We start from the raw sequence: 27,566 nt of genomic DNA on the forward strand, positions 1-27,566 counted from the left end.
TGGAAAGTTATTTCAGATGCGGCTGCAAAGAGACCAAAATACCCAGAAAAGTTGGGCTATAATTGGACAAGACTGTCAGCTCCAGCCTGTCTCTCCTCTCCCTCTGTTTCTCCCTGTGCTGGCTCCTGAAACCCAATCCCGCTCCCTCTTCGGATCCACCTCCCCTCTCTCCTCCCCTGTGGTCCAGCGCCTCTCCCTCCCTTTGCCCAGGGCTGAGCTCGTTCCCCCTTCCCTAGTCTCAGCCCGGGCAGTGGCGTTATCCCACTTTTTTTTTTTTTGCAGAGCTCCCTGGAAACTCCTTCCGTTCGCTTTTTTTTGCATGCTTTGTCCCATCTGCATCTGGGATTTTTAGATAAGAGAAAAGCCCCCCAAAACCATACCTCCTGTTGATGATCTTTTTTTTTGCTTTTCTTTGTAAGAGTGGCTGCAAAAGTTATTCTTTCACTCCCTGTGACTCAGGGGAGTGATTTGAACAGGGCATCGGAGCTTTGATATATTGTCGATCGTGAGAGAGGGTCGGAAGCTCAGCTGCTGCCACAAGCTTTTCATACATTAGGTAAGATTTATTATGACTGTTATTTCCCTGTCTATCTTCTGCGCTGTAGATAATTGTAAAAAAACTTAGCTATTATCACCATAAAAATTACAATGAGAGAACAAAAGACTTCAAATGATAGAAGACCAAAAAAAAAAAACCATTTGTGAGGAGGGAAGTATTAACTTCAGATCATCTCTCTACATGATCACAATAGTCTTCATATATTCGAGTGAAAGCTTGTGCTCGTACACACTACAGCGGGATATAAAACCAGGAAAATCCCTTCAGTGCCAGGACCGAGAAAGTTGGATGAACTTTTGGTCTTACCCAGGGCTGAAGAGCACGAAGGGTCTCTTTGCAACAACCCGTTTCCAGAGCTGATGCACCTCACCAGGGCAGGCAAAGGCTTACCCTTAAAATAATAATAATAATAACTTTATTCTTGTATACCGCCATACCCAGGGAGTTCTAAGCGGTTCACATCAATTAAACAAAGTTGAATAAGAAATTACAATAAACTAGAATTTACAAGTAATGTAGATATTCAGGTGAGCATGAGGAGGGGAGTTTTCGCAACAGATAAACAAAATTTAACAAGAACTCACAATTGATCAGGCTGCTGGGCGTTCTGGGGACCTGGCAGTTTACTGGGCAGTGTAAGTACCAGTTCTGGTATCCGATGCACAAGGAATGCAGTATCCAGAGTATGTTTGAACTGTGGCACGGTCCCGCAGGGATTTGTTGTTGTGGGTTTATACCGGGGGGAGGGGGGGGGGTTGCTGAAAAGTTCTCAGCCCAGCCAGAATGACGTGGCTATGGTTCGGTGACCTGAAACAAGGTCAAAAAAACACAGAATTTCGCTTCTGCACATTGACAACGAAATAAGATAACATTCTTTTCCGCTACGGTGGCAAAATTGTGACCCTAGGCAAGTCACTTAGGGGAAGATTCTCTAATGTTCACGGGCCGCTGTCGTGGCTGCTGTAGTAATGATTTCAAAAAGATAAGTCATTAACAAACACCCCCCCCACACACACACAAATGCCTGAGGTTCACGGAGAATCACAAAAGGTCACTTAATTTGCATGGGATGTGTCAATGGTGATAGCGATTGGTACACGTGCAGAAAACACCTTCATATTTCTTTCGGAAAAATCCAGATATCTTATAATTGAATCCTCTACCACACCATGTAAAGTACATGAATCACTGTTATGTAATTCTCTAGGTAATCTTTGTTACGTAATTCTCTCGGTAATGTCCAGATCTCTTATAATTTGTAATCCGCCTAGAACCGCAAGGCACAGGGGGAATAGAAATCACTAATGTAATGTAATGTAATATTTTTTTTAAAACAAGGACCCCAAATTGAAGATTGACAGGAGGGAGGCCCACTCCATCCCACCACCACTGTAAAACAACTCTCCCAACACCCCCGGTAGCGGGAAGCCCACCCCCTCCTATTGCTGCTGTTGTGCTCCTAATGATCCCCCTGTACCCCCAATAACCCTCCTACTTTCTTCACGAAGACTGGCCAGAGGGATGTCTACTCCCTCCGGCCAGCAGACTCGCCTCTTCAAAATGGTGGGCCTTCCCCTTCCTGGTGCATCCTGCTGGGGAGGGGGGTCTAAGACTCTGATTGGCCCAAGCACCTAAGATCCCTCCCATAGGATGGACCTTAAGAGCCTGGGCCAATCAGAGCCTTAAGCCCCTCCCCAGTGCATCCCAGGATGCACCAGGAAGGGGAAGGCCTGACATTTTGAAGAGGCGGGCCTACAGGCCAGAGGGAGTAGGTATCCCTCTGGCCAGACTTTGTGAAGAAGATAGGGAGGCACAGGGGAGTCATCAGGGGCACTGTGGTGGAGGTGGGAGAGAGTGGGTTGTCAAGGGGGTTGTTTGAGGTGGCAGTGGGATGAAATGGGCATCCCTCCCACTGCCGGGGCGGTGTCAAGGAGGGAGTGGGCATCGCTTCTACTGCCGGGTGGGGGTGGGGGGTGGTTGGGGAGGTTGTTTGATAGCGGAGAGGAGAGGGAAATGGCATCCCTCCTGCCAATCAGCTCAGACCCTGCCAGAATCACCTGGCAATGATAGAGAATTGCCCAGAGTGTTCATTTTAATATTAGTGACCTCGTGCATGGCAGAGTAGGAGACAGGAAGCTCGGAAAAGAACACGATGAGTCGTTCTGATAATCGGGCAGTAAAATACTGCCCCGCTAAACTGGCTGGAGCAGGTTTAGCGACCGCGTTAAAGGCACGTTAAGTTTTGAGAATCTTTCCCCCATAGTCCCCTCATTGCCCCAGGTACATTAGATAGATTGTGAGCCCACCAGGTCAGACAGGGGAAAAATGCTTGAGTAACTGGATAAATTCATGTCCAGTAATCTGTTCTGAGCTCCCCTGAGAGAATGGTATAGAAAAATTGAATGAATAAATAAATACAGTAATGCTCAGAATATAGAAAGTTGGTGATACAGTATATATAAACTGTTGTATTTATAACAATCAGATGCCTGATGTGTCAACATACTGTAGTACTTGAATGCCAACTATGCACTGGAATGTTCCCCTGCACAGTTTACAGACGTAGTGTAGAGGAATGTAGCCAGCCTGCATGGAGTGGTGTCATGCTGCGAGGAGGGGGTGCCCCGGGCGTGGCTTGGTGGGGTGCCAGCATCCGTCCTCGCTCCTTCCCACCCCCCCCCTTCCCTTCCCTCGCACCTCTTTAATTCTCCCGGCATGAGCAACGTCTCGATACTTGCTACCCGCGTTGGTGTCAGCTCTTTCTGATGTCACTTCTGGGTCCCGCGCCTAGGGAGTGACGCCAGAGGGGGAGCCTACACGACGCGTGCAGCAAGTAAACGATGCTGCTCGCGCCCGGAAAATCAAAGGGGTGCGGGGGAAGGGAAGGGGCGCACAGGCGGCAGAGGGGGTCAGTAAGAGGGAGGGGGAGGGTTGCCAACCGCCCCAGGCGCCACTCACTCTCGCTACGCCACTGCCTGCATGCTTGTACTGTAGAGGTTCATTACAATAAAATGATGTCATTTCGTTTGGGGTTGCTGGCAAGCAGAAATGTAGTCATCGCGGGGGTTACGTTCCTAGAGTGACCGCAAATTGTGAAAAAAATGTGATTATTGGATGCGGAAGACCAGCGGGGATCGGAGAGGGCTGCAGGGGCGGCGGCGGTGGCAGCTGCTGCGAGTGCCGATGCGGGCGGTGGCACTTGCGGCCCTGGGCCGGGATCGCAGGTCAGGCAGAGCGGATCGGTGATGTCGCAGGGCCAGAGGAGGCGCACGGCAGGGTCCTGGGTCACGGAAGAGGCGGGCGGAGGATATTTTTCTAAATACCGTTATTGCGGAGGGAAAAGCCACGAACGACTGGGGCCGTGAACTGTGAACCGCAACTTCGCGAGGGTATACTGTATATTGTCCGCAGCTGCTACTTAAGTAAAATAAGAGAAAATGCAGCCCCAGAGTCAAAGGTGGCGTGTCAAAGCAGCTCCTGATTGGTGTAGCCTGACTTTAGTAACAGGAAGAGGTAGTCGGAGCATACCGCGAGTGATTTTCTGCACCCGCCGGCGCCCCAGCTGCCCTCTCCTGCCTTTTGACAGACGAAAAACCGTATTTGCAGTTTTTCAAAATTCATGGGGGGTTCCTAGAACGGACCCCCGCGAATTTCAGGGGAGTACTGTACTGTTTATCAATCAGATATCTAAATGGTTTACAATAAAAAAAAAATTAGAAATATATCATACCTAATGTTAAAATAGATAAACGGGAGTGTGAACGGACTGATGTATGTGAAATGAGGGGGAGGAGAGAAAAGGTAAGTTAGGAAATCGTCCTCTTTTATCATCCAGAGTTTCGCAATCAATGTACTTTGTTATGTGGAATGCAGTATGGACTCCATATCGTAAATGGAAAGCGAATCTACAACAAGACCCTACCTGTTGGAACTGTCTGAAAGCACCCGGAACTCTCGATCACATGCTTTTCCACTGCAATATGGTTCATTCCTTTTGGCTTCGTATTTGGGATACCATAAAATCTATCACTAAATGTTCAGAAGTGATCTCCATGGACATTATAATTCTTCGTTCTCAACACCCATGTTTTGCACAATCAAATTGCCCGCCTAAACTCATTGACACCATGTTTGTGATAGCTCTAATGCATATTCTGAAAAACTGGAAATCATCCTCATTACTAGACTACACCTTCTGGTGGAACTCTTTAAGTATGTACCACAAATTTGAATCTTATGCATATGAGAAGAAATTGTTTTCTCGATCCTCTACAAACTTGACACGAAACAAATCACCTTGGTCATTCTTAGATTCATATGTTCGTTCTGCTTTATAGACACTTCTGCCTCTCTCTCTATCTCTCTCTATTTCTCTTTCTCTCTCTCTTCCTTTATCTTTCTCTCTCTTTCTCTTATCCCTCCTGCTTCTCTGTCTTTTTCTGTTCCTTTTCTAAGCAGTTCCAGATACTCGATCCTTTTCATTAATCTAGTTCTATTCAAACGATTGTAGATACGAATATTTGATACATGATTTTTATTATGATTCTATGTGTTTGAACTGCTTTCTGTTTATAATTCTTATAATATTCAATAAAATTATTGAACTAAAAAAAAAAAAAAAAATGGAAATATATCGAGAAAAATAAAAGGGGGGAAGTGGGAAAGGAGAGATACATTAGGGTAGGGCTTGCTTCAAAGGAAGCGTTTTGTTGGTTTCAAAATACTTCAATGTATTAAATGAGGAATATTAGGGAGAGCTGGGATTAGGGGTTGTCGGGATCCATGAAAAGAAGTCTTGAGTTTGGATTTAAATTTTTCTAGAGAGTTTTCTAGTCGGAGATCCAATGGGAGGGCATTCCACAGAGATGGGGGGCAGTACCATATATACCCCCCGCGAAGTCGTGGTTCAGAGTTTGCGGCACCCGTCGTTTGCGGTTTTCCCCTCCAGCAATTATTTAGAAACATATCCACCGTCCGCCTCTTCCGCGACCCCGCTGAGCGCTTCCTCCGGCCCCGCGACATCACCGATCCGCTCGGCCTGACCTGAGATCCGAGCAGCGGTCCCGGCCCGGGTCGGAGCCGCATGCGCCACCGCTCGCATCGGCACTCGCAGCCACCGCCTCCCCTGCAGCCCTCTCCCGCCTCCGATCCCCGCTCCTCTTCCATATCCAGTAATCACGGTTTTTCAAAGTTTGCGGGTGCTCTAGGAACACAACCCCCGCGTCAGCAATTCCAGCAACCCTCCCCCGTGACTTATAAAGAATAGTTGCAACTGATTCGCCACTGAAATAAGACCCAGCTCAAATGTTAGATGTCTCACACTGAGTATAGAAAGTGTTCTGCTCCCGTAAGAAGTCTGCGCCTTCACTGCTAAAACTGCCCGATCTTTAATTGAAGTCCTCACTCTACCTGTCTTATTGCTAACTCATGCTGTGCCTATATTGTATTGCATGTCTACGGTAATCCTTTTTTGTAGTCCTTACCACAACATTGTATTGCTAACTTATCCTATTATTTTGGGGTTCTTTATGGCAGTGTTTTTTCAACGTTTTTGCACCTATGGACCGGCAGAAATAAAATAATTATTCTGTGGACCGGCATCGGTCTGTAGACCGGCGGTTGAAGAACACTGAGCTAAGTCGTGGGCCAGACCCCGCCCACCTCTACCCAATCTCCACCCCAAACCCCGCCCCCATAATAGTACTAATTGCACCTTGCACGTCCCGTGCCTCATCTGGAAGCCTTCCCTCTGACTTTGCAACGTCAGAGAGAAGGCTTCCGGTTCAGGCGCAGGATGCCCGTAGGAGCCGCTGCCCGTGCCTTTGTGCACTGAATCAGTTAGGAAGAGGGAGCTGGCTCGAAGATAACGCTGCATCGATCGCACCGTGGACCGGCGGTTGAAGAACACTGTTTTGGGCCTGATGCCCGTGCTGGCCCTGTAGACCGGCAGGAAATTTCTGTGGACCGGCACTGGTCCATGGACCGGTGGTTGAAGAACACTGCTTTATGGGGTAATTTGATAGTGGGTTGTCCTAGGGGAATAATTTTTGGTAAAGCATCAGCTTGTGGGGTTTTTGGCCAACTAGAATGTCTTTTATTTCAGAAAGCCTGTATGATTGGGCATAAATGTATTATGCAATTTTGGTTACAGAAAGAATCTCCAAGTTTTTGGCATTGGAGGAATCAATTACATCGCTTATTTTTATTTGAGAGTTGAGAGGTTCGAGGTTGGCCTAAAAAAACTCGTCTTTTTATGGAGGTTTGGGATCTTCAGAATCTTTCACCAAAACTACGAAGTTTGGTTATCAATGATTTATTATGAAAATTAGGTTTACTAATTACATTCCAGTTTTTTTATTTTAATTCTTTATTTTTGTCAACTTTCATCCAGGGTGAGGGATTTCATTTAAGGGAAGATAGTGGGTCGGGGATGGAATTAAGGGGGGTGTAGATAAAGATTGAATTACTTCATATGGAAATTAAATTTGAAAGAATGATTTAAATTTGTATGAAATATTATTGTGATTCTTATTGTATTGAATGTATTTTTGTATTATCCTATTGTACTGATTATTTGATTCTTTCAATAAAAATTGTTTTACATAAAGTGTGTTTGTAAACTTGTGACCCATTCTGAGATCTTTTGGGAGGACGGGCTAAAAAAAAAAAATTGAAAGAATGAATAAAAGTTATGTCATCTCTCTTCCATCACTGGATATAAGGAGGACATATGGAAGAGAGAAGACATAACCCTGGCAAGTCACCTTCAGCAAATATTGACTAGAAACAGTAGTATTCTCATTTATCACTCAGGGATGTCTGAACCAGATGTAGCCTGATTTAGGGGTCATTTTGCTAAGCTATGGTAAAAAGGGTGACGGGACTAAATTGCGCGAGACAACAGCGCGCAGACAACTGAGCGCAAGGTTGACGGCGCGCCGAAGAAAAGCACTATTTTAAAGGGCTCCGACGGGGGGTGCGGGGGGAACCCCCCCCACTTTACTTAACAGACATTGCGCTGGCGTTGTGGGGGGTTTGGGGGGTTGTAACCCCCCACATTATACTTAAAACTGAACTTTTTCCCTAAAAAACAGGCAAAAAGTTCGGTTTCAAGTATAATGAGGGGGTTACAACCCCCCAAACCCCCCACAACGCCAGCGCGATGTCTGTTAAGTAAAATAGGGGGGTTCCCCACCAACACCCCCCCCGTCGGAGCCCTTTAAAATAGTGCTTTTCTTCGGCGCGCCATCAACCTTGCGCTCAGTTGTCGGCGCGCCGTTGTCTCACGTGATTTTGTCTATGAACCGTAAAAAGCGGCCTTAGAACACCCTTAAGCGAATGTTTCCCATGCAGGCTTAATTATATAATTTATTTTTTTTTGCGTATTAATGGTCATTAAAAACAAAACAAAACAGAACAACCCTCCTCAAATCCAACAATATATACTATTTTAATTTATGGCCATCGGAGGGGGGGGGAAGTTGCTCATCAGAGAACTGTGCACTATACAAAAAAAGTGGAGAAAAAAGCCTCAAAGGACACAACGCTGTACGGCAAAGTAAATCAAGTTGTTTATTCACGTTATCAATATAAAAAAAACTCCATCGTTCTTTGGCATACTTATTCTCAAAATGAAAAACAAACCCTCTGTGTGCACACGTGAAAAAAACGTATCTGGTCACGCCGAGCTACACCCAGGGACTCTTCATCTCCAACTCAGGTCACGTCCATAATGCACCAAAAATCTCCAGATAAATCCCAACAGGGTACTTTGTTTTGCCGAATATATCAGCTGCTTCAGGGGAAATTACACAAAACAAATGTGCACGGCCATTGAAAGTTGGTCCGTGCACATTTGTTTGGGCATAAATTAAAGTACTTATAGAATTTTACATAGGGCTTATTTTTCCAAAATTCAAGCTTTTCATGCGAATTTAAGAGATACCCCAGTTTGTATTAAATGTAATAAAGATCCTGGCACATTATCTCATGCTTTTTGGTTGTGGGTTGTGTCCTTTGATCAACTCATTTTGGTCTGCCATCCTATTATTTTTGGGTTCTTTATGGAGTAATTCGATAGTGGATTGTCCTAGGGGAATAATTTTTGGTAAAGTATCAGCTTGTGGGGGTTTTGGCCAACTAAAATGTCTTTTATTTCAGAAAGCCTGTATGATTGGGCATAAAGGTATTATGCAATTTTGGTTGCAGAAAGAATCTCCAAGTTTTTGGCATTGGAGGAATCAATTACATCGCTTAATTTTATTTGAGAGTTGGGAGGTTCGAGGTTCACCTAAAAAAACTCATCTTTTTATGGAGGTTTGGGATCCTTATATTCAGAATCTTTCACCAAAACTACGAAGTTTGGTTATCAATGATTTATTATGAAAATTAGGTTTACTAATTACATTCCAGTTTTTTTATTTTAATTCTTTATTTTTGTCAACTTTCATCCAGGGTGAGGGATTTCATTTAGGGGAACATAGTGGGTCGGGGATGGAATTAAGGGGGGTGTAGATAAGATTGAATTAATTCATATGGAAATTAAATTTGAAAGAATGATTTAAATTTGTATGAAATATTATTGTAATTCTTATTGTATTGAATGTATTTTTGTATTATCCTATTGTTCTGATTATTTGATTCTTTCAATAAAAATTGTTGTACATAAAACAGTACATATTGTTGGATCATTTTTTTAATTTATAAAATTTTATTGAAGGAATATACAAGTATACAAAAATATAACACAAATTAAATTCATAACAATTATATTCATAAAAATATTTGTCAAACATAGTTCTATTATTCCTCCAAAATATATTTCCATTTATCTACAATAAACCTTAATACATTCTCAAGTTCAAATCCCCTTATTCAATTCCTCAATTCCCTTCACCTCCCATCCCTACCCCTTTGAATTATATGTAAATATTTAATTAAAGAAATAAAATAACACAAAACTAAACTCTTCAAACCAAATGGAAGTTGACAAAAATAAAGAATAATAAAAATAAAGAACTGGCTTAATTATATAATTAAGGCTTAAATAAATAATCATAGCTTCAATGTAAATCATTAAGAATTAAGGTGAAAGATTTTGAATATAGAGAATGACACGGTGACAAAATTCATCACCGTTTACGTCCCCGCGGATAACCGCGGGAAACCATCTTCATGTCATTCTTTAAGGAGAGAGGGAAGAATCAGAGTATGAATGGCCACAACCACTGACCCGCAAGCTTTGCTTTGAAGAATGCTGGTGTAGAAGGACTGCGGTTGAAACAGACACTACAGAATGACAGTCTCTGGTATCCAGAGCAGATATTGTGATGTCATAATGCCACATTCCACCAGTGCCTAAGAGCCAATCACATCAGTGATGTCACAATGGCTTCACTATCCTTGGCTCACATAAGAATCAGAGTATGAATTACCACAACCACTGACCCACAAGCTTTGCTTTGAAGAATGTTGGTGTAGAAGGACTGAGGTTGAAACAGACACTACAGAATGACAGTCTCTGGTATCCAGAGCAGATATTGTGATGTCATAATGCCTCATTCCACCAGTTTCTAAGAGCCAATCACATCAGTGATGTCACAATGGCTTCATTATCCTTGGCTCACATAAGAATCAGAATATGAATGGCCACAACCACTGACCCGCAAGCTTTGCTTTGAAGAATGCTGATGTAGAAGGATTGAGGTTGAATTAGACACTAGAAAATGACATGGGATTATTTCCCGCGGTTATCTGCGGGGAAGGGAATGGTGATGAATTTTGTCACCGTGTCATTCTCTAATACGGATCCCAAATTTCCATAAACATACAAATTTTCCTGGATCATTTTTTAAAATTACCATATGAACACTTATGGCCAGATTTTATCTAGGGAGCCTACATTAGGTGCCATATTCGAGGACACCTAGCGATGACTAACTTCGGAATCCACGCTCAACTTTTTTTAAAAATTGGCTTGGTAATTGGCCACCAGTTTTCAGCCAGTCAAAAAAAAAAAAAAAAGAAACCCAATTAAGGGGTCCTTTTACTAAGGCATTCTAACCGATTTAGCACGTGCTAATTGATTTACCGCGCGCTAAACACTAAGGCGCCCATTATGTTCTATGGGTTCCTTAGCATTTAGTGCGCACTAAATCGATTAGCGCATGGGGCAGAGAATAGGTGTGGTTGACTTGGTTAGGCATCGCTAGGCGTTGGAGTTAGGTGCCGATAAATTAGACCAAGTAAAACCTGGCCTAATATGCCAGTGTCTACCTCTAGGATGCCTAAGCATGCCTAGGTTCTGCTAGGCAGGCTTCTAGAAGTAGCGCTTGGCGGTGGATTGACAACCATACTGAGCGGTAGGTGCCATTTATAGAATCTGGTCTGTACTGCCACCCACTTTTTGGAGGTAAGGGCTCCTGCATTGTCTGTATGCTAATCAGTGCACGCATAGTAATGTCAGTACACTAACTGGTTCATGCGGGAACCACCACTCTCCACTCCCCCCCCCCCCCCCCAAAGTAGAATATCTTTTCAGTATGCAGATAGCGCATGCAGATTTCACTGTCACCAGAGGATGCCTGGTTGCGGTACTCCTTATTTTGCTGTGTTAGGTACACATTATCATCTACCATATTTTTCTCCAGGAAACCCCAGACATATGACCCCGCCCCATTCTGTCTCCAGCCCCGCCCCATTCTGTCCCAAGCTCCGTCCCCACAAAGCCCCCTCTCTTCTTCCAGACGAGCTCCAGCCGCGTCTGGAGGGCCCGGAGCATACGCAGATGTGTGGGACGTCATACATGCATGCTCAGAGGCTCTCCAGATGCGGCTGGAGCTCGTCTGGGCTTTCCAAAACCCAGACAAATGCCGGGTTTTGGAAAGTCCATCTGAGAGCCTGGACAGTCCTCTAAAAAGAGGGCATGTCTGGGTTTCCCTGGACATCTGGTAACCCTAACCTAACACAGCTTAATAAAAAGATCCCTTAAGTTCGACTCAGTTGGGTCTCTCCAGTTGTCCAGTAGTAGGTTGAAAGTTGTCCAGTTGAAAGTAGGTTTTGCCTACATTGTATGCAAACAGTTCTCATGCATATTGATCGAGGAGATCCTGAAAGCCCAATTGGCCTGCAGCCCTCAAGGACCAAGGTTGCCTACTCATGAGCTCAATAGCCTTAATGATATCGGAGAAAGACAAGTCGCGCGGTTGCGTTTTGAATACACGTAGTTTATAATGGAGAAAAATGGTTCAGTGGCAGACTTAACAGCTGTCGGTCTCAGCTCAGTTGCCATTTGGGGGTTAACGACCGGTTCCTATTTTAATAATAACAGCTTATATACCGCAGGACCGTGAAGTTCTATGCAGTTTACAATGATTAAAAAGATGCTACAAATTGAGTGGAACATACATAGTTAGGGATTAGTGGCTAACAGTTTAGGGATCAGATTTAAGGGAGAGATTGTGATGGGAGCGATTCTCCAGATTCGTTACCTAGGTACTTCAAGAACAGGTAGGTTTTTAGGTGTTTCCTAAATTCGCCATAGTTATTCACGTGTATAATTAGTTTTTCCGGGTCTTTGCCCCATAAGGCTGCTTGATACGATAGAAGATGGGACCTTCTTCCTGATTTTGCTTGGGATGGGCAAACCCATTTTGTTTTCAGATTTCAATACTGGAATTTTGCCTCCAGCATGTTTCATACCAGGTTCAAATTTAGATCATGTTTCCCAAATTCAAAGTACTGGAAGAGCGTCCAGATCTTCAAACATTTTGGTGTGTGAGGTTGACAATGCTAGCATCTAAATGAGTGAAAGACTTGACATTTAGACAAGTTTATCTGTGACCTGGTTGGTTTGTTTTTTAATTGAAATGGCTGCTCCTTCTGGTTTAGATCAGGTTAGCACTTAATCTAAACCATTTTGCCTTTTATAATTTAAAACATTTTATTGAAGGAATTTAGGGCTTAACTTTTATAATGAGAAGCAGATCACAGGGTTGCCAGATGGCTCCAGAAAAAGGAGGATGGATCGAGACATGCAGGTTTTACTTCCATTGAAAGCAATGGAAGTAAGGAGGATGGATTGAGACATCTGGATTTTACTTCCAATTAGGGTTCAATGAGGGTTACCATATGGCTCCAGAAAAAAGAGGACGGATTGAGATATCCGGGTTTTACTTCTATAGAAAGCACTAGAAATAAAACCCGGATGTCTGAATCCATCCTCCTTTTTCTGGAGCCATATTGTAACCCTAACTTTGCCTTACTGTCCAGTGGTCGAATGAGGAGTAAATGGAAGCTCAATCTTGATCTGATGATCTAACAATTACAGGCTGTACCTATAAATCTAGTCAATAAGGAACACTGGGGGTGAACAAGGGTGGACCCGGTGTTTGTTAGGCCAAATTGCATCAGATTGGATCCAGACCGCATGAGAACTACTCAAACAACCTAAGAAGTGGTTGCAACTTTCAACATGAAAGTGGCCCAGATAGTGTTAGGGCAGGGGTCTCAAAGTCCCTCCTTGAGGGCTGCAATCCAGTCAGGTTTTCAGGATTTCTCCAATGAATATGCATGAGATCTATGTGCATGCGCTGCTTTCAATGCATAATTCATTGGGGAAATCCTGGATTGCGGCCCTCAAGGAGGGACTTTGAGATCCCTGTGTTAGGGTTACCATATGGCTCCAGAAAAAGGAGGACGGATTGAGACATCCGGGCTTTACTTCCATTATTTTCACTGGAAGTAAAATCCGGATATCTGAATCCGTCCTCTCTTTTCTGGAACGATATGGTAAGCTTACACAAGACTACATCGGAAGCTGTTTATGTATTCAATTACTGATCTGCAATATTCACCTCAGGTGTAATACAGTTAAACCTTGGATTGCAAGTAACTTGGTTTGCTAGACAAGCAAAACATTTGATTGAATTTTAACTTGATATACAAGCAAAGTCTTGCAATACAAGTACATACAGTATACACACATCACAACTGAGCCGATAGTTGTTCTCTCTCTCTGACGTGGGAGTGTAGTGACTGTTCTAAACGAGCAAAGTCTTGCAATACGAGTACATACAGTATACATCCGTCACATCATCACAGCTGAGCCCATGGTTCTTCTCTTGCTGACGCTGTAGTGACTGTTCTAAACGAGCGAGGTCTTGCAATACAAGAACATATAGTATTGTGTATTAAAGTTTTTGGGTTGTAGAACGAATCGTCTTAGTTTCCATTATTTGCTATGGGGAAATTCGCTTTGATATAAGAGTGCTTTGGATTACAAGCATGCTCCTGGAACGAATTATGCTCGCAAACCAAGATTTGACTGTACTTGGTTCTTCATGTCAATTTAGGGTTACCATATGGCTCCTGAAAAAGGAGGATGGATTGAGACATCCGGGTTTCATTTCCTTTGACAAAATGAGACATCTTGGCTTTATTTCCATTGAAAGCAATGGAAGTAAAACCTGGATGCCTCAATCCGCCCTCCTTTTTCAGGAGCCATATGGTAACCCTTTGCCAATTCAGAGGTGCCCCACGGGTTCTGATGTGAAATTATCTTCTGAAGCTTCAGTCTGCTTTGCTTTTAATGAGGGACTGAACCAGTGGCGTAGCGAGGGTGGGAGGCAGTGGTGCCCTTCCCTCATGCCCTCTCTGTCCCCCCCCCCACGCCACACTTGCACCCTTCCTTCCCATCCAGTACCTCTATAAATCTTTGCCAGTGCGAGCAGGTTCTGTGGCCTGCTGCTCGCACCGACATTGACTTTCCGTGTGACATCATTTCCTGGCACCGTCAACCCGGAAGTGATTTAAGAGGGAGCCAGGCTGGCATGACAGCAGGCTAGAGTAGTTGCTCTCGCTGGCGAAGATTTTAAAGGGGTACGGGGGTTGGGGAAGAAAATGCACGAGTGTGAAGTGGGGATGGAGAGGTGCCAGGACCCCCCTCACCAAGATGGTTTCTGGGGCGTTCCGCCACCCCCACCCCCCTTACTATGCCACTGGAGTGAACAACATTCCATAAGGGGAAGTTGCATGATAATGTGATAGAGTTGCTGTTGGAAGCTTCTTTTATGCCTTATAGGCTTTGCTTTCCTGCACAAGATTCATCCTAGACTGACACGTGAAAACAGCCATATTGTTCTTTCAGCGCGGACAGAGCCAGCAGGATACACTTGCTTTTTCCAAAATGTTTCCAAACATGGTCTCCTCTTTTACTCATATCTTGTACTGCCTTTTGACAGGTACCAGTGCTCTTTATTCCCTTCATTATATAACAAGTTGCATAAATTTAAGTACCTTTTCCACACTTTTAATTTATAGAATATTACCATTCAGCAGGCAAGTGTATACTTTGGTATGTAAATGGCATGGGTGAAATTCTATAAATGGCACCGAAAATTAGGCACCAATAAGAACATAAGAATAGCCTTACTGGGTCAGACCAAAGGTCCAACAAGCCCGGAAGCCCGTTCTCACGGTGGCCAAACCAGGTCCCTAGTACCTGGCCCAAACCCAAAGAGTAGCAACATTCCAGAATCTCACGGATAAGCAAGATTCCGGAACCCAAAATAGTAGAAACATTCCATGCGGAATCCCCGAGTGGCAACATTCTATGCTACCAATCCAGGGCAACCAATGGCTTCCCCCCATGTCTTTCTCAATAACAGACTATAGACTTTTCTTCCAGGAAATTGTCCAAACCTTTCTTAAAACAAGCTACTCTATCCGCTCTTAATGCAACCTCTGGCAAAGCGTTCCAGAGTTTAACTATTCTCAGAGTGAAACAAACTTCCCTGTAACTTCATTGTGTGTCGCCTAGTCTTTGTAATATTTGACGGAGTAAAAATTCGATCCACTTGTACCCATTCTATTTCAGTCAGGATTTTGTAGATTTCAATCCTATCTCCCCTCAGCCATCTCTTTCCAAGCTGAAGAGCCCTAACTATTTTACTCTTTCCTCATACAAAGAAGAGTTCCATCCCCTTTATCATCTTGGTTGCTCTTCTTTGAAAATTGGCACTCCGTGTTGTTCTATAAAGGGTGCTCGGACTGGAAGAGCGTCACCAGTGGGGTGCCGCAGGGCTCGGTGCTTGGACCCGTGCTCTTCAACATCTTTATAAACGATTTGGACATTGGTACGACGAGTGAGGTGATTCAATTTGTGGACGATATAAAGTTATTCAGAGTAGTGAAGACACAGAGGGATTGCAAAGATCTGCAACGTGACATAATCGAAGAATGGGCATCAACATGGCAGATGAGGTTCAACGTGGATAAGTGTAAAGTGATGCATGTCGGTAACAAAAATTTCATGCATGAATACAGGATGTCCGGGGCGGTACTTGGAGAGACCTCCCAGGAAAGAGACTTGGGAGTTCTGATCGATAAGTCGATGAAGCCATCCACGCAAAGCATGGCGGCGGCGAAAAGGGCAAACAGAATGCTAGGAAAGATAAAGAAAGGGATCACGAAGAGTTCGGAGAAGGTTATCATGCCGCTGTACCGGCCATAGTGCACCTTCAACTGGAATACTGTGGCCAGCACTGGTCGCAGTACATGAAGAAGGACATGGTACTACTCGAAAGGGTCCAGAGAAAAGCGACTAAGATGGTTAAGGGGCTGGAGGACTAGCCGTACAGCGAAAAATTAGAGAAACTGGGCCTCTTCTCCCTTGAGCAGATGAGATTGAGAAGGGACATGATTAAAACATTCAAGATACTGAAGGAAATAGACTTAGTAGATAAGGACAGATTGTTCACCCTCTCCAAGGTAGGGAGAACGAGAGGGCACTCTCTAAAATTGAAAGGGGATAGATTCCGTACAAACATAAGGAAGTTCTTCTTCACACAGAGAGTGATAGAAAACTGGAACGCTCTTATGGAGACTGTCATAGGGGAAAACACCCTCCAGGGATTCAAGACAAAGTTAGACAAGTTCCTGCTGGAATCGGAACGTACGCAGGTAGGGCTAGTCTTAGGGCACTGGTCTTTGACCAGAGGGCCACCTCGTGAGCGGACTGCTGAGCACAATGGACCACTGGTCTGACCCAGCAGCAGCAATTCTTATGTTCTTATGAGTTCTCATTATACAATAGCCTGGTGAATGGGGCACAAGTTGGGCATGGATCCCCACTATTCTGTAACACTACGGCCAGGGCTAAAAATACTAGCGCAGCTTTGTAAAGGAGGGCCTGAATATCTGTGCCTAGCCAGCTATTTCACCAGAGTATTTGGTGGGAGATAGCCAATTATCTCCCACTGAATATCTGTAATTAGATGCCAATATGCTATTTAACCAACCAGGAGCCATTTCTGGCTGGTTAAATAGTTTTGAATATTGGGGGCATGCTGTACCAGCAATTTATAGTAGTTTATAATCCAACTAAGAACTAAATTACTGCAATGGGTAACATGCATACACCTTAGAAAAGCTTGCAGCTGTCCAAAAAGTAGAGGGTGGCGAAACTCAAGCAGCAGTTTCAAAAGGATCTAGAGATTGCAGAATCTATGCCATGAAGCTGGCTCAAAAGTAAAACTAAGCTATATGGTTTCGAAAAAGATGTTGACTCCATTGCCGAACTAGCACGAAAATGAGTCAGACGTTCCACAAACCTGCAACTTGACAAGGCCATGAGTACCCAGTTTACACAAGAAAAGCACGGAGGAGAACCACTTGATGGTTCAATCCTCCAGGCACGAGCGAAAGGATTTAACATGTGCCTCAGTGGAGATGACAAGTTCCGAGAAATAGCAGGGCATTGTGCCGATCTGTAGATTTTGTGCTGAATTGAAAATGTTTATCGGAAAATGGAGGCTGTCAGGATGAGCAAATATAGAACTGTGAAGAGACAGCTGTTTTCTTAATGCCGCTTCTGGATACAACATTAGCGTTACAGGATGATCATCGTAAAACAGCCGGCTTCAAGAAAATTAAGGACAGAGTAATGATACTGTTTTGCATTAATAAGACTGGCAGTCATAAACTCAATCCTCTCCTAATCCGACATTTCAGCAATTCATGCTGTTCTTCGTCATATGAATAAGGCTTCTCTGCCTGTTATCCATGAAAATAGCAGAAGTGCTTGGATGACAAGAGCTGTCGTTGATGATGGCTCCATCAACAATTTGTACCAGCAGTGAAGAAGCAATTAGGGGCAGAGAAGATTGAAGCTAAGGTTGTTTTACGTACATCATCTAATGGATACACTTGTGGCTAGAGATGGAGGATACAGGTTTTATGTCTGCCAAAAATCCAGCCACTTGATATGGGAATAATTCCGAACTTCAAGATTAATTACTGTAGTGAACTGATGGCATCAATGGTCACCAGTGAAGCAGATGTAACATTATTTTTAAAGGAGATGACTATAAAGGAGGAAGCTGTGAAAAGAAGATCCGTAGAAAAATTGTCAGCTGAGAAGTCTGTGTGTTCGATGGTCGAGGTACGGGCAGTGATGAACTGACTCCTTAAGATTCAGATAATGAAGATGACATCAATCATAGAGCGCACACAGAAACACATGATCGAGTTCAAATTTTATTCCAGCTCATCAAAGATTGGGCACAGATGCATCACTGGATATCATTGGCCAGTGGCTGGAGCTAGATGAGCCTTGCCTGATTTCAGAATGTCACATTGATGCTTCTGGCATGAATGAAGATGTTGGAGGTTGTACTAATGAGGATTTCGAGATCCAATGATTTCTGACTCAGAAGCTTTAAATTATGAAGTGGATAGAGAAGCATAATGCTGAACCAATTCACTTAATTCAAAGATTGTGGCATTTCTGATTTTTTTTTTTACCTGATGGGGGAAAAACCTAAAGCCACAGAAACATATTGCGTATTTTGTTCAAGGAAACGACCATGTATAAGCTTTGTTTTTACTTTTAACTTTTGCTTCAGTTCTGTACTGCAGTGTTTTCCAACTTCTTCAAGCCAAGTCCCCCCTAGATCGAAAGAAACATTTTCAACCGAGTATCCCCAAGCTCCGAGCAGTAGAGATTTTGAAATGGATATTTTATTATTAAACAGTAACTAATTGGGCCAACATACACTTCTCCCTCCGTATTCACGGTGGATGCGTTCTGGATATAGGCGCAAATATGAAAACCATGAATAACCTTGTAGCCATGGTGGGAGACCTGATCTGATCTGTTCCTGATGGAGTGGCAAACAGCGATTTCAGGGCAGGCAGCCAACCAGCAATTTCAGGGCAGGCAAGCAAGCAGTGATTTCAGGGCAGGCAGCCAACCAGCAATTTTAGGGCAGGCAAGCAAGCAGCAATTTCTGAGCAGCCAACCAGCGATTTCATGCATGCTGGGAAGAAAACTTTCTCTCTAGGGATGCTGGGAAACAGCGTTTTTGGGTGCACATTGGGAAACATGGAAGCAGCAGATGGGGTTGGGAGAAAGCACGGAAGCCGCGATTTTCAGAGTTACAGTAATGGTAAGTGATAAATTTTTTATTGATATTGTACAATAAAAGGAAAAAAACTGTAGCAATAAAGTTTTTTAGGGGGTGGAGTCAGGGCCGAAAAATCACGAATAATCGAAACCGTAGATACAGAAACCGCGAATAGAGAGGGCGAAATACAGGACACTGGAACTGGCGTACAGACAAAGGCATACTTTGCATGATCTGATATATTTCGGTCTCATATAAACTGGCTCCTTAGCAGGTGGTCTGTCATTCTTACGAACTGAGTGAAAATGAAGAATGCCACATAGGGCCTATTTATAAGAACAGGAGAAAAGAAGACCTCAACAAAAGTTGCCATTAGTAACCAATACATTCATCTTTTCTCTGGGAAAATGAAATCTGATTGGGGACACGCACACGGGTTAAGTGATTTGCCCAATATAAGGTTGTGCATCTTAAGGACATAAGAACAGCTTCACTGGATCAGTCCAGTAGTCCATCTAGCCCCCAAAACCCAAATTGTGGAAGCATTCCATGCCACCGATCCAGGGCAAGCGGTGGCTTCTCTCATGTCTGTCTCAACAGCAGTTTAAAGACTTTTCCTCCAGGAACTTGTCCAAACCTTTTTTTTTTTAACCCAGCTACATTAACTGCTCTTACTACATCCTCTTCTCTATGTGTGCAATCATATATTTTATAAAATACACATATACATTGCAACTCTGCTCCAAACCTTCTCAAAGTACACCCCCTACATTTGGTACACACATAAATCTGCACAATACACTCGAATGCATATATTTGGTTGTGCCATTTTATAGGAAGCCTTTTCCACTTGTAAAAGATGGTTTATGTGCAATAAAAATTCTCTAAAATTCTTCCTCTCCCCCTCCCCATGTGCCCACTTATGTTACCATCTTGATCCCTGCCCCATCTTCCTTTGTAGTCTCTCAATATCTTCTCGCCTAACCAGATTTCGTTCCTCCGAGCAAGTTTTGACAGTTTTCCCGCTCTTAATAAATAGTTCTGAGCAATGCCATTTATATAGGGAATTGGCCTTTTATGTAGCAAATCTATATTAAACAAATTACAAACTTGTTTTCTCAGGCAAGTTATGATTCGGCAAAACGGCAGTAGGGATGTGGATTATCACAGAAATTCAATTTACTACAAGGTGAACGTAACGGCTTCTTCTAGCACTACAGATTTTTATTTTCAATTTGCTTTTCTGTGTTTCCGAGGGTGGTATCATGGGGGCTGTCTTGATTGGGTTTAAGATCGGTGGTCTGTCAGGTGGTGTAGTGGGCCGTAGGTGGAACGCGCTCACTTTAAAGGATAATTGGTTCTCTCAGTGGAAACTCCTCTGTTGGGAAGTAACAACTGAGCCATGGTCGGATGTGGTTCCCAAATAAGTTGACTTTATGTTTCAAAGAAAATGTATACACAGGCTGCATTCCCCAGGAACTTGACATCCGTACAGAGCAATAGAGCTAAATTCCTAGACTTTATTAGGCTATTCGCTGGAATGGATATTATAGTTTCCCTTTATTCCCACAGAAATAAAAACATAAGAGTTGCCATACTGGCAGAAACCCAAAGAGTAGTAACATTCCAGAGCTGAGATTGTGATGTCATAATGCCTCATTCTACCAATGCCTAAGAACCAAACTCATCAGTGATGTCACAATGGCCGGATTGTCCTATACTTAGCTCACATAAGAACATAAGAGTTGCTGTACTGGAACAGACTGAAGGTCCATCAAGCCCAGTATCCTGTTTCCAACAGTGGCCAACCCAGGTCCCAAGTACCTAGCTAGTTCCCAAGTAGTAAAACAGATTTTAAGCTGCTTATCCTAGGAATAAGCAGTTGATTTCCCCAAGCCGTCTCAATAACGGCCTATATAAGATAAATTATAATAATCACCACCGCATCCCTACAAATCATTTCTGTATTTGTATGCTCTCCTTTCTGTCTGACCTCATAATTTACTGATCTGGCCCAGTTGCACCAGTGTCTCAAGTCCTTTCTCTGACCCACAAAGACCAACCTAGCCATCTACGAGTACCTATTTGCCCAATCTGTCTGGTCTTAGGCAACTTCTTTCTATTGGATGAGCTGCCATTTCTCTTCAGTCTTCTGGTGGTGCAGGCTGGATACCGATGCATAAGCCTCCTTCCAGGTTGCATTGTTGCTAGAGCTACCTGAGAGGGCAAAAATATACCTGAAGGTAACCAAAGACAGAGCCCACCCTATCACACCAAAGTTTCAAGTTTAAGTTTCAAGTTTTTAAAAAAAAAAATTGATTTATCGCCTAATCATATATTCAAGGCGATGTACAATACTAAAATTACTTTACAACCTATGAGGGAAAATACAAATGCTACAGATATGACTTGTAAGACTGACTGAACCACTAGGGAAGGCAGGGAGAGAAATACATTAATTGATAGTAAATAAGACAATTTAGGGAAGCAACACAAGGGGGAGGGGTTTAGAAAAAAATAAAAAATTTAAAAATGGGCCTAAAAACATTTAAAAAAAATAAAGTGTGCGATCTTGACTAAGGGAACTAACAGTCAAAAACATCTTTAAAAAGAAAGCATTTTAACTTGCCTTTGAATATATCTATATGTGTCTTCCCTAATATAAATAGGTAAGGAATACCACAATTGGGCAGCCTTAACTGAAAAAAATGTACTGTCTGCGGGTATTAATGGATTTTAGCGACAGAACGGTCAATAAGTGTTGATCACTGGATCGAAGTGTTTTGGCGGGGAAATAAGGGATCAATAAAGACTAGGGGTTTTGTACACCGGCGATTGCAAACATATTTTATAGTTTATTTGGTGCGACACTGGAAGCCAATGAGATTCTTTGCAAAGTGGTGAGACGTGATCAAATTTCTTTGCTTTCATAATAATTTTCTGTATTAGTTGGAGAGCATTATAATAATCGATTTTGGAGATGACCAAGTTCATGTAGCAGGCTGTAAAAATACGAGTATTTTCCTATACAATTGTAGGAAGAATGTCCTGGTCCCCTGCTTCTTATTGAAAATATATGCAAGATGAATATTCCCTTGATACATTCTGACTTGGATGTCCCTTCAATAATGACCTCCCCCCCCCCAACACACACACACACACACATATCTATCAAGAAATCGACGAAGTAAGTTGTATCCCGGTATAGCCATATCCCACCCATGGGAATCCGTGAGCCAGGTCTCGGATATCGCTACCACATCTACGTCGGTGTTCCTCATTTCCATTTCTAATTCCAAAATTTTATTACCTAAACTGTGGGCATTAACATACATAGCTCTCCATACTTTGTGTTTGTTCGGATTCCGTGGCAAATTTTCCGCCTGAGTTAGTGTGGTTCCCACAGTACTATTTGTTATGTGTGTACTTACCTCAGATAAGGGTGGGAACCATGCCTGGGCCCCAAGTCTGACCCATGACCCCTTGAGAACCCAAGGGTTCCAGGGACCCCTCCACAAGCTGAGGAGACTACCCTCAGATTTCATCCAAGGCTTGCCTAAAACATGAAGTAAGGACCTGCATCAGCTGGGTTACCAGCTGGACAATATTCAGCCAGTAGCAATCGGCATTTTCAAAAATTATGTCCCAGTATTAAATGCCAGGACCTAGGAGAGTACTGGCACTGAAAATCCATAGTAGGATGACTGTGGATAAAGACATAAATTTTCCATTTAATCTACTCAGCAATCACGCTCTTTCTGTGCCACTTTCAGGACAAACTGGGGAGGGGCTGGGGAGGGCTTCAATGGCTGGGAGGGTGTGGATGGGCTGGAGTGAGCTTTGTTGGAACCCAAGCACAGTACCGAGTAGAGCTTTGGATTCTTGCCCAGAAATAGCGAAGAAGAAAAATAAAATAAAAGTTTTTTAAATTGAATCAGGTTGGGCAGACTAGATGGACCATTCGGGTCTTTATCTGCCGTCATCTACTGTGTTACTACGTTAACTAGCACCCTACATCCAAATCGGACTTTGTTTCTTTCTAGCAAAGTACTTCCTGACTTGATGTAAGGGAATGTAAAAACGTACAGTAGCCCATTATACTTTAAAATACTGAGCTACCGTATGTTTTGTAGATAAAAGTATGTCCTGATGGTTCTTTAAGTTTGTGTTTGCTATCAGGAGTTGCGCTTTTGCTTTGGCTGCAGCTGCTTTTTGCCGCCCCTTAGAAGCTGTTGTCCTAGGCAACTGCTTAGTCATGCCTAATGGTTAGGCCGCCAGCTATGGATGAATCAGCCCCACAGTACTTACTACTGTTATTGAATCAATGCCGTTAATAGAAGCATCACTCAAGTAGCATGTTCCCACTTGCCTGAAGTACTCTTGACATCTTGCACAGTACAGATTGATAGCTGCAGTTTTCCCTTCAGCGGTCTTAATAGGTCTGATTCTTAACTGCTAAGGAAATATTATTTTGAAATGGACCGTCTGCAATCATAAGCATCTGTTATGGAATTCGTACATGCCTTCATAGAAACATAGAAACATAGAAGATGACGGCAGAAAAGGGCTACAGCCCATCAAGTCTGCCCACTCTGCTTACCCACCCTCTGTCTATGCCCTAATGACCCAATTTCCTTATCTTGACCCTCGTAGGGATCCCACATGGGTATCCCATTTATTCTTAAAGTCTGGCACGCTGTCTGCCTCTATCACCTGCACTGGAAGCTTGTTCCAATGATCAACCACTCTCTCTGTGAAGAAATACTTTCTGGTGTCTGCAGCAGCCACTTTCTCCTCCTCTCCCTATTGGCTAAGGCTCTTAACATTTGCATCTCCTCTTCCTATAGGCTAAGGCTCTTTACACCTGCATTGTGATGTCATAGAACTTTCTGATTATAGAAACATAGAAACATGATGGCAGATAAAGTCCAAATGACCCATCATAGAAACATAGAAGATGACGGCAGAAAAGGGCTACAGCCCATCAAGTCTGTCCACTCTGCTTACCCACCCCCTGTCTATGCCCTAATGACTCAATTTTCTTATCTTGACCCTCGTAGGGATCCCACATGGGTATCCCATTTATTCTTAAAGTCTGGCACGCTGTCTTTAAGAATAAATGGGATACCCATGTGGGATCCCTACGAGGGTCAAGATAAGCGGGCTATTTTCGATGGGTGACCTGCGAACACGTCCGACTTCAAAAACTGTGACCGTGGCACTTTCCTGTGGCTTTCCCAGACGTTTCTTTGGGGAAGATTAGGAATTCAGCTACTGAAAAAGATCTGAGGTGTTTCATGACACAAGGAAGAAATACTGGCAGCTAGGAAGACGGGAAAGTGTCTTATATTTCATTGGGAAAACCTATTTCCAGATGTGGAGGGTCAATGAGAGAAGAACTATAAGTTTAAAGTTCATAAAGGAATGACAGCCTCCAAAATTAATCTTTATTAATTTTAAAAACAAGAAACCTGTTTCTTGTTTCCTCTTGAATCAAAATTAGAATTCCTCTTTTGTTTTATAGACCTTTTTAAAAATAATCTGTGGTGTAATTTTAACAGGACGTGTTTGTTGTGTGGGTTTGATTTGTTTGTTTTTTTTTAGTCCACTTTTTAGTTACACTTTATGAAATGGGATGTATTGCTCCCAGGGCTGGATTTAGATGAAAAGAGGCCCTAGGCTATTCCACTTATGAGGCCCTTTCACCTCCCATTTTTAAGTTTGTAAATTACATGAGAGATAATAAAATACATCATTACTGTGATATATATCAATATGTTAAATGAAACATGTTGTTATTGGTACTAACCTTTATAAAAAATGTGACACAGATCTTGAGGCTCTAGGCTGAAGCCTAGTTAGCCTATAGGAAAATCCGGCCCTGATTACTCCCTTTTGTAACACCGTGACATAGTACAGTACACTTCTCCCTCCGTATTCGCAGTTTCTACACTCGTGATTTCGATTATTCGTGGTTTTTGTTTTGATGGCTTTCCCCCCGCCCCGGTCCCGTGCCCACAGCAATGAACTTACTTTTTCCTGGCACTGGCTGTCGGACGGCACGCTGTTCCTCTTACCTTTAGCTTGCAGAAAGCTCCAATTGTCAAGCCTTTCAACCCTCCCTCTTCCTTCCTGTCGCAGTTAGTCCCTTCCAGCCCTGGCTCTCCGTCTCTGATTGACGTCCAAAGAGCCCGCGTCGGCTCCCCCCGCCCTGCCGGCTCCCAGAGTGCAGCGTGCGCGCGGTGAGGCGGGTTTCTCCTGGAACAGGGCTGAGGCGCGTGTGACAAACAGCAAAGCTTCCTCCCTCCCCCTGCCTCCCTTTCTCCCCTTCCGCGGCACAAAGGGGAATTGGAAACAGTCCTCAGATTTTTAAACAGCTGCTGGCAGGCGCCTGCGGGTGGCGAAGAGGGCAAAGCTGACCAGAGTCTGGGCAAGTACATAGAAATAGTTATTCGCGGGCCAGCTCTGTATTGTGTATTCTGTGGCATTTTGCCCTGAGATGTTAAAATGACACCATTGCCTCTAGCATGTATTAATTCTGCCCGGTGACAAGAAGTTGAGTCCTCTAGACAGCACCGGATCAGCCATGATGCATACCTGAATGCTGCAAATAGTAATGTGTAATCCCTTCAAAATAGCCCTGCTGACTTGTCTTCTTTTGCCAAGCTTTCTCTGACGCAGGGCCCAGAAAGGCCTGGCCCAGATACACACACTACAGAAATAAAGAAGAAACAAGGAAGGAGTGGTGTGGTGGTTGGGGCAACAGCCTCAGCACCCTGAGGTTGTGAGTTCAAATCCCACACTACTCCTTGTGACCCGGGGCAAGCCACATAAGCCCCCCCCCATTGCCCCATATACATTACATAGATCAGTGGTTCCCAACCCTGTCCTGAGGAATATACATGAGAGAGATTTGCATATAATGGAGGTGGCAGGCATGCAAATCTGCTTCATACATATTCATTAGGGCTATCCTGAAAACCTGTAGGTACACTAGGAAGTTCTTCACCGAAAGGGTGGTTGATCGCTGGAATAGTCTTCCACTTCAGGTGATTGAGGCCAGCAGCGTACCAGATTTTAAGGCCAGACGGGACAGACACGTGGGATCTATCCGCAAAGATAGATAGGGAGGGTCATTGGAGTGGGCAGACTTGATGGGCCGTGGCCCTTATCTGCCGTCTATTTCTATGTTTCTATGTTTATCTAAGCCTTAGATAACTTTGATAGGTAGTATATAAATACCTAAATTAAATAATGAATGAAGCAAAATTACAGCAAGGTTGTACGACTTTCTAAGGACCCAATATGACAATTAGCCAAAGATATTGGCCACAGAAATCCTTCCCTTAGATGACTATGCAATAGCATCTTGAGTTCATAGACCCAACTGAAGAAGGGACCAGTGGGTGGTTTCGGATGCCAATGCGGATCAGCCTGCTAGACAATTCTGCCATTGATCCAATAGAAGATTTGACAACCTGTCAGAATACGATTTTCTCTAGCACTTAACACAGCTTCTACAGTAGAACACTTGACAATATAGTAACAGTAAATGACGGCAGATAAAGACCTGAATGGTCCATCCAGTCTGCCCAATAGTTAAACTCATTTTTAAAATGTACGCTTAAATTGAATTGGCTTTTTTTTTTTTTCTTTGCTATTACTGGGTGCTAGACCGTAGAAGTCTGCCCGTAACTACTGGAGTTATTAAAACTTGATACCTCGGGGAGAGGAAGTGACGTCACCTCACTGAATGGCAGCGTGAAGCAGAAGCTCCGTCGGGCTTTTGTAACAGTTTGTGATTGGCGCTTCCACAGTGTTGTTTCTTTGCCACTATTTTTGGCTGCCGGGGTCCCCCTGCTAATGGCGACTCGTAAACGCCTGGACAAATTTAAATTTTTCAGCGATCCGCCGGAAAAATCAGGCCCGGAGGTATGGGAGAGAAAAAAAAAGATGGCGGCCGGGCCGGCGACTCAGTCTGAGTCGGAAGACGAAGGCATATCCGATCAGCAGGGGGAAGGCTGGAGAGGCACCGAAAAAGTCTATGGCTGCCTGGTTTACGGAGCTGAAAGCTGAAATAATTGGTGTGCGGGGAGATGTGCGGGCGGCGATTGCAGAGCTCCGTACGGAGGTCAGTGAGCTGGGAGCTCGTGTTTCAGCTTCTGAGGACCACGTGGCTGCTCTTACTACCACAGTATCCACTACCTCCGATGTTACGGGTCGCCTATCGACTGAGCTCCGGGAACTGCAGGCACAAGTTGAAGACTTGGAGAACCGCTCTTGGAGAGGCAACCTGCGGTTCAAAGGCATCCCTGAAACGGAAGCTTTTCGGGACAGTAAAGAGGTGGTAAGAGCCTTTTGTGCACATCTACTGAGGGCTGATGGAGCTGAAGTCCCTGAGTCTATCGTTTTGGTGCGGGCCCACCGCAGTCTGGGAGCTCCCAGGGCCCAGGGCACACGAGATATAATAGCCTGCTTTGGGGAGTTTACACTGAAGGAACGTATTTTATTGGCTGGCCGCAGACAAGCAGCTCTCCGATGGAAAGATCTGGCCGTGGGAGTTTTCCAGGATTTGGCGTGGTCTACTTTGCAGAAGCGCAGAG

The 27,566-nt window shown here is 43.8% G+C and overlaps 1 protein-coding gene across 1 annotated transcript in view; it reads left to right on the forward strand.

Annotated features, from left to right (window-relative positions):
- The first annotated feature begins 292 nt into the window (after positions 1 to 292).
- Positions 293 to 27,566, forward strand: part of COL22A1 (collagen type XXII alpha 1 chain) — a 766,089-nt gene continuing 738,815 nt past the window's right edge. The window contains exon 1 of the mRNA XM_033933743.1: positions 293 to 556. The gene's annotated coding sequence lies outside the window, so the exon portion shown is untranslated. The remainder of the gene's footprint in view (positions 557 to 27,566) is intronic.

This window comes from Geotrypetes seraphini, chromosome 2 (genome assembly GCF_902459505.1).
Source record: "Geotrypetes seraphini chromosome 2, aGeoSer1.1, whole genome shotgun sequence".
NCBI classification, from domain to species: domain Eukaryota; kingdom Metazoa; phylum Chordata; class Amphibia; order Gymnophiona; family Dermophiidae; genus Geotrypetes; species Geotrypetes seraphini.